This window comes from Equus asinus, chromosome 17 (genome assembly GCF_041296235.1).
Source record: "Equus asinus isolate D_3611 breed Donkey chromosome 17, EquAss-T2T_v2, whole genome shotgun sequence".
NCBI classification, from domain to species: domain Eukaryota; kingdom Metazoa; phylum Chordata; class Mammalia; order Perissodactyla; family Equidae; genus Equus; species Equus asinus.
In genome coordinates this window covers 20,604,645-20,612,967 of record NC_091806.1, presented here as the reverse complement: position 1 = coordinate 20,612,967, position 8,323 = coordinate 20,604,645, and the positions used below count along the sequence as shown (strand labels likewise).

At 40.2% G+C, this 8,323-nt stretch overlaps 1 pseudogene; it reads left to right on the top strand.

The window, feature by feature from the left end:
- The first annotated feature begins 7,111 nt into the window (after window positions 1-7,111).
- On the top strand, window positions 7,112-8,042 carry LOC139040486 (olfactory receptor 4X2-like; annotated as a pseudogene).
- Window positions 8,043-8,323: the final 281 nt, after the last annotated feature.

Here is an 8,323-nt window from a genome sequence, read left to right as displayed (position 1 = left end):
ACTATATCTGTTCATAGGAAAGAATCAATTTTTCATGCAGGGAGATCTTTAAAGTCTTTATTAAAGTGGTAAAAAAAAACAGTTGGAATTTCTTGATGATTAGAATAGTTTCCATCTTTAGTGCTTAGCGCTGAATGCTAAGCCATTTTGCTAAAAATGTAGTAACAAAGTGATCATTTTAGCTAATGGTCAATTTTTCAAATTTACTAAGTAACCAGTATTTAAAAATATGTGAAAATATTCATATGGTTGATAATAATTTATACACAATGAGATACTTTGAAAAGTTCTGCAAATTTTGGTGACTTGTTGAAGTCTAGTCTAGATTTGCTTAATTTCAGTTCAATTTATTTTCATTATATATGACCAAAGATCTGAGCCTACCAAGTTTTTTCATACTTTAGCTCTACGCATTATAGAAATTTATTTATTCTTTCCACAAATATTTATTAACTATTATGCACCAGAAATATGTTAGGTCTTCGCAATAAAACAGTAAAGAGAATGAATAAAGATTCATGACTTCATGAGCTTAGATTCTAGTGAGGGACAGAGAAAACAAACAATAAACTAACACATCCATAGATAGCATGTTTCATAAGCAGTTAATATGTACCGTGGAAAACTAAAACTAGAGGATGATAAAGAGGATCACCAGGGCTGAGGACAGTCTGCAATTTTAAATAGGTGGTCAGGTGGTCTCTGTGGAGGGCATCACATTTGAAGAGGATGAAGGGCTCAGCCATGTGGTTATCTGCTTGAAGAAGTGTGTCTGGTGGGTTCCACGGACAGTAAGCTGACCAGCGAGGTGGGAACCCGGAGAGTAGGAGGAGATGAGGTCAGAGAGGGGGTGACGTGTGCAGATCACTTAGGACCCTGTAGATTGCATTAAGATTCATTTTTTATGAGAGCAAATTTTTTTCTGATTGCTGCAAGGTTTCTCTGTGAGGCGGAAAGTAAAGCCTTTGGTTGAGACTGAGGAAAGAGAAGAAGGTATCGGGTTTTAAAGACAGAGGGAGAAGTGGAAATAGCCCTTTAGGCCATGCAGTCCTTTATCATTAATAGTCCTAATAGTCTCTTAGTCGCTTTAGGACAGCGAGAGAGTAAACTGACTGTGCAGCTGCACGTGAAGGTCTAGCTAAATGGACTGCTCACCGGCAGCGTGATAGTCTAGCAGCATTGACGGGCTCACTTGAGATCCAGGTCATGAATTTAGAGAAACCGGTTATTGTGGCCCCAAAATACCACGCACAGGATACAATACGACCTGGTTAAAGATTCACACAGTCCATTAACATTTTCTGAAGACGCAAATCTACACAATCCTCTAGGACTAGGTGAAATGGAAGGAGCTGTGATTATTATTTGACCTCAGCGCCACCTCGTGGTGAAATCGCGTAAGGGCCAAATTAATGAAAAGGTGGTAGAGCCGCAGAATTACCACGCAGGAGGTCGCCCTAATCTGAGCAAAGATGAGATTGTGTGGCTTGTTCCTCTACCTGTTTAGGAAATTGTCCTGGAAATTAGTATTTATCTGAGCATTTATCATAGCATTGGCTTAGCTTATTTGTCCACAGGTGTGACAAATTTCCCACTTTTAGAAAAATGTATTGTTAACTCTTTTCAGTAATAAGCTTTTCCTTTTCCCTTCAGATTCAGAGTCTTTGTCTCTTTATCTGTTCCTGAAAGATCTGAAGGGTGTTGTGCTTGAGATAAAAGTTCTGTAAATGGTGTATTTGGTACCTTCTCCAAACAGATTTCAAAACATCTTAAATCTGGCAGCAAGGGAAGTGTGAAATATTTTCCTGATTTTATACCAAATATTTGTTGCTAACTCTTCCTATAATTAGCGAGATTCTTCCACTTTATTTCCCCTATAACTGTAAATGAGGTTCAGATCAGTTTTTTTTTTTGATTGGCATCCGAGCTAATGATTGTTGCCAATCTTCTTTTTTTTTTTTCCTGCTTTTTCTCCTCAAATCCTCCTAGTACATTGTTGCATATTTTAGTTGTGGGTCCTTCTAGTTGTGGCGTATGTGATGCTGCCTCAGCATGGCCTGATGAGTGGTGCCATGGCCGCACCCAGGATCCAAACCTGTGAAACCCCAGGGCTGCCTAAGCAGAGTGCACGAAAGTAACCACTGGGCCACAGGGCCAGCCCCTCAGATCAGTTTTCATGGAATAGATTGTTAAAGTCACTTTTCTTACACTGTTTCGTTTTCCACCTAGACTATGTTAGAATCCCAGGACCACAGGGCTGGCTCACTTTGCCTCTGCTCTTCGGATGACCATTCCCAATCTCAGAGGTCAGGAAAGTTACTCAAGTTGATAGATACCTGACAACGCAGAATTAGCACATTATAGATCTAGTTCTTAAAATCTAATGGTTATTTCCTTAAGATGAGGACATTTTTTGATACATTTCTGATATTGCTCATAATCCACGAGGCTTTAAAAATTGCAACACACTCTTCCTTTATCCCGGTTTGGAGCTGTTTTATCGAGACACGCATACCTTTCAGGGGATTTAGGAGGGAGATTGTGGCTATACTAAGTGGACATTTAAATTTGGGTTTTTAATATTTGGTACATGGATGGGAAAGCATTAAAATGGAAATTCTCTTGTGACAAAACACATGTTTTACAATAAGGAAAAATGAGTTAATGTTGACTTTTTCTGACATAGAAATCATATTATTTGTCTTTGCACATACATTTACCACTTCTTGTGGCCTTCATTTCTTTCAGTGGACCCAGATTTCCATGTATTATTATTTGTCTTCTGACTGAAGGACTTCCTTAACCCTTCTTGTAGTGAAGTCTATCGTTGATGAATTCCTTCTCTTTTGTATATCTGGAAGTCTCTACTTCATCTTTGTTTTTGCTAAGTCAAATTCTGGGTGGACGATCTTTGTTTGAGTACTTCAAAGATTTTGCTCCACTGTCTTATTGTTTCTGATGAGAATTTGGCTATAATTTTTATGTTTATTTCTCTGTAGATAAAGTACATTTTCTTTTTGGCTGCCTTTAACATTTTCTCTTTATCCCTGCTTTTGACCAGTTTGTTATGATGTATATTATAGTGAAATTTCTTCTATGAATTTTGTACTTGGGGTTTGTTGGGTTCTTGGATGTGGATTTACAGTTTTCATTAAATTTGGGGAAAAATGGCCATTAGTTCTTTAAATATCTTTTTTATCCCTTCTCCTATTCTATTCTTTAAGGATTTCGGTTACTCATATGTTAAGCTGTTGAAGTTTTTCCAGAGCCCATTGATGCTCTGTGTGTTTGTTTTCAGTCCATCTTTTCCTTCATTTTTCATTCTAGATAGTTTCTATTGCTAAGTCTTCAAGTTACTAACCTTTTCTGCTGCAGTGTCAAATCTTCTGCAGTGTCCACTTTTCTGTTAATCTGCCATCCAGTACGTTTCTCCTTTCAGTTACTGTATTTTTCATCACTAGAATTTCAACTTGAGTCTTTTTTTATATTTCTATACCTCTATTTACCATTCAATCCTGTCTCTACTTTCTCGAAAATATTTAAAATAGTTATAATAATTTCTATGTACCCACTTACTAATTCTATAATCACTGCCATTTTTTTGTGTTGATTTGAATTGCTTTTTCTCCCTATATTGTGGATTTGTATTCCTGCTTCTTTGCACACTTGATAATTTTTGATTGGAAGTTAGGTATTGTGAATTTTACCTTATTTGCTGGGTATTTTGCATTACTATAATTATTCTTTAGTTTTGCTAGATGGGTAACTAAATGTTGTTAGAGCAGTATTTATTTTTGAGCAGTATTTAGCTTTTGGTTAACTTTTCCTCACTACTGAGGCAATGCATTTCTGAATACTCTACCCAGTGCTCTGTGAATTATGAGGTTTTCTATTTTGCTGAGTGAGAAACCCAAACTGTTTCAGGTTGTGTGTGAGTTACAGTGGTTGCTTCCTCTAATATCACTAATCCTGTGTGATGTCCGAACCATACTCAACATCCTAAAGATCTCGACTCTCCACAAGTCAGCCTATATATTAAAGAGTTCCCAAGTAAAATTACTAACAATATACTTCTAACTAGAGAGTTTGTTCATATTGAAAAATAAGTATGCAAAACATGGACCAGTAAGTTTGAACAAAAAAATGGAAGAAAGTGTTACCAATATTAAAATATAGCATGTAGCTACAATAATTACAAAAAAGTGTTGTTAGCAATAGAATAGATGTATCAGTGAGACTGAACATAAACCCCTGAAATAGAACGTAATAGATATGAGATTTTGGAATGAGGTTAAGGTGGTCTCTCGAATTAGTGGAAAAAAATAAAGAACTATTTTTCTTAATGTCTCAGTTTTCCTGTGAGTGCACCCTGCTTTAATTTTCCACTGGATGATACAGAGGGCCTTGGGATATGAGTCATCCTATGGAATTAAAAAAATCTTTTATTACAGAAAATTTTATATATATATAAATATATATACTAATTAATATACATATTGATTAAGAAGGGAAAAGTATGGCTGTCTGGGGACCAATCTTCTCTTGTTTGATCATCACACCTTCCCGCCGGGTATCTCTCCAGTAGAGTGAACACAAGGCTGAGTTGCCGGAATTGTATTTCTCAGTGGAATATTTGGGAAGCAAGTCCAATTTGCTCTTGTTTTAAATCAGGTGGAAGAGACTCAGTGGCTTAGTCTCAGCATTCCCTAGCCTGAGGCTGCAGGAGGTGCAGATCCTCCATCTGGTGATTCCTGAGACCTATGAACTTTGATTGGTAGCTGGGCCTTCATGCTAACTGGGAAACCTGCATGAACTGAGGGCTATTCTCCTGGCGTTATTTGCGTTTCTGTGGTCAGAACAGAAAAAGGAACTGTGATAACAGCAAAGCCACAGAAACATTGGGGTGAGTTTTATTTTTGTGAGCATGTGCTTACTTTGCATGATGACTACAATTCCACTTTGAAATCAAAGGGAATGTTGCCATGAAGCACGTGGGATCTTGCAAAGTGCTTTCTCATTGATCTGGTCTTTGCCTGGGACAAGCACAGTGCTAGGGATGGATTCAGGGATGGAGAGGGTGTGGTCTGAGTCCTTGGGGATCTTTATACTTTCAATATTTACTGAACATCTACAGTGTACCAAATACCATGCTAAGAATTCTAGAGAAGATGTATATCCACTCTTCATTTTTTCTATCTATAATCATTGAATGCTATTTTTTGGAGGCTCTTCAGTAAGCACTGGAGATGTAGTGGTAGCAAGATGTAATCTCTGCCCTCAGGAAGCTCACGTTTTGGTAGGGCAGATGGTCACATAAAACAACTACAATTCAGTGTGAAAAGTACTGTGATTCCAAAATATCCTGAAAGAAGAGGGCCATGGACTGGAAGGGTCTGTGAACTGTGGAGATGGATTTCCTGTCTCTGGGACGACTCCAATGTTTCACAGAGGATGGGAGCTTATGTTCTCCTGGGATGGGCTGGGAGTGGGATTCATGGCATCTACGTGTGATGTCAGTATTATCTTCATGCTACAGTTTGGACCTTGAGACTCTGAAAGGCTAAAGAGCTGTCTAAATATCACATAGATGCTACTTAAAGAAACCTGGATATAAACCCAGGAGTCCAGACTGGTAACAGTGCTTTCTTCCATGAATGGCTTCTTGGTAAACTTCCCCCGTTGATTTGAGAGTTTAGGATTGTCTCTGCCCTCCATTTGTCTCTGCAATTGTACATTTTATCAGTGATTTCCTTCTGGCTCATGGTAGCCCTTAATCTTCTGAGCCTGACCCCAATCCCTGCAGGAACGAAGGTTTGTGACATGAGTGGATGTCATGTGCCTCTTAGTCTCACGTGCCCTGGAGTCTTACTGTACAAGGGGCTGTGTTGATACACACAGACCTCAGTCACCTTGGAGAAAGTCCAGCATGGACAAGACTGTCTGCAAATCAGTCAGTGCACATTCTTTTTTTTTTTGGAGGAAGATCAGCCCTGAGCTAACATCTGCTGCAAATTTTCCTCTTTTTGCTGAGGAAGACTGACCCTGAGCTAACATCCATGCCCATCTTCCTCTACTTTATTTGTGGGACGCCTACCACAGCATGGCTTGCCAAGTGGTGCTATGTCCACACCCGGGATCGGAACTGGTGAACCCTGGGCCACCAAAGCAGAACGTGTGCACTTAACCGTTGTGCCACCAGGCCAGCCCCTCAGTGCACATTCTTGGTAATGCCTGAAGTGTTGGAAGGCTGGGATGCAGAGAGGCTTGTGTCAGAGCAAGAGTGGGCACTCTGAGTGGAGGGGTGGTTTATATTTCAGTAGCTACTGGGGGCATATGATTAGAGCAAATGAAGGTACCAGTAAGGAGAAGAATTGTACATGAATTGAGCTGGATCCTAGAAAGAGACAAGATCATCCAGTGACCAGGCGTAGAAGGAGAAAATTAGGAGGAGAAAGTAGAAATAAGAGGGGGTGCTGAGTGTCAAGGGACATTTCTGAAGATTGTGAAGGGAAATGGAGATGTGAAAGTACCATTCCACAAATCAAGGATGGAAAGAGAGCAAAAGGAAGTGGCATGAAGGAAAACTGCAGGCAAAAGGCAAAATCATTGAAAGGCAGCAGAGAGACATGTAACATGGAGAGAGCAACACTATCCTTGTACCCCACATCATCCAATGAGGCATTTATTTCCCAATAGATCTCCTCTCCTCTGGTCTGTTTCTACTAGTCCTATGTTTACAAAAAATGACTTTCCTTGTAGTTGACTAACATTCCTGATGATTCCCCATTGTCTGTCAGATAAACCCTAGAGTCCATAACAGTCCTTCAAGAACTGGTACTAGACTCTATCTCCAGGTTTATCTTTGTGATTCTCTGGTTTACTCCAGCTACAGATGGATGAATTTTTATAGCTTTGTATACTCTGCTGCCTTTTTGGAATGCTCTTCCCTTTTTGTACATGTAACTAACTCCTATTCATTTGCCAATTTGCAGCTCGCAAGCTTTTCAGATATGCAAGGGATTATTATGTAATTCACCCAATGAATGAAGGAGTCTTTTATTTTGTATTTTCAGATCACTCCACTCAATTACTGCCTCCTGGTGGTGACCATATGGCTAACACGTACAATGTGACTGAATTCATTTTTTCTGGGACTTTCTCCTAATCAGGAGGTGCAGACTGTTTGCTTTGTGCTATTTCTGCTCTTGTACACAGCAATTGTGCTGGGGAATCTCCTCATTGTGCTCACTGTCATGACCAGCAGAAGTCTTGGTTCCCCCTTGTACTTCTTCCTCAGCTACCTGTCCTTCGTGGAGATCTGCTACTCCTCTACTTCAGCCCCCAAACTCATCTCAGATTTGCTGGCTGAAAGGAAAGCCATATCTCTGTGGGGCTGCATGACACAGATTTTCTTCATCCACTTCTTTGGTGGCACTGGGATGTTCCTGCTCACTGTGATGGCCTATGACCGCTACGTGGCCATCTGTAAGCCTCTGAACTACACTACCATCATGAACCGGCAGGTGTGTGCTATCCTGGTTGGAGCAGCATGGGTGGGGGGCTTTGTGCATTCCTTTGCCCAAATCCTTCTCATCTTCCACTTGCCCTTCTGTGGCCCCAATGTGATCGACCACTATTTCTGTGACCTGCTTCCTCTGCTCAAACTTGCCTGCTCTGACACCTTCCTCCTTGGTCTTCTGATCGTTGCCAATGGGGGGACTTTGTCTGTGGTCAGCTTTGTGGTCCTCTTAATCTCCTATGTGGTCATCTTGGTCCATTTGAGGTCTCGAAGCTCTGAGGGGCGGCGCAAGGCCCTCTCCACTTGGGGGTCCCATATCACCATGGTTTCCTTGTTCTTTGGGCCCTGCATCTTCATCTATCTGAGACCTTCTACGACTCTGTCTGTGGACAAGATGGTGGCCGTGTTCTACATAGTGATCACTCCACTCCTCAACCCTGTCATCTACTCCCTGAGAAATGCAGAAATGAAGAAGGCCGTGAAGAGGCTGTGGATCAGGACAATGAATCTAGATGAGAAATAGAGGCCAAGTCTTGGTATTGATCCCTGGGTTTATAATGATGCTGAGTCCAAACTGATGGGGCAGAATGGGATGGAGAAAAGTTCACATTACTTGTTAGCTCTACAGTTATTTTAACTGGTTCCCATCTTCAAAACCCTTGTTCTAATCACTTGTAAAATATTTCCTCTTATGGGTGTACTATGCCTTAATTAACCATTTTCTGTTAGATGTTTAGGTCATTTCTATTTTTTTACTACTATAAGTAAGTTTGTGGTGAGATTCTTGAATAGAAGAAACCTTAT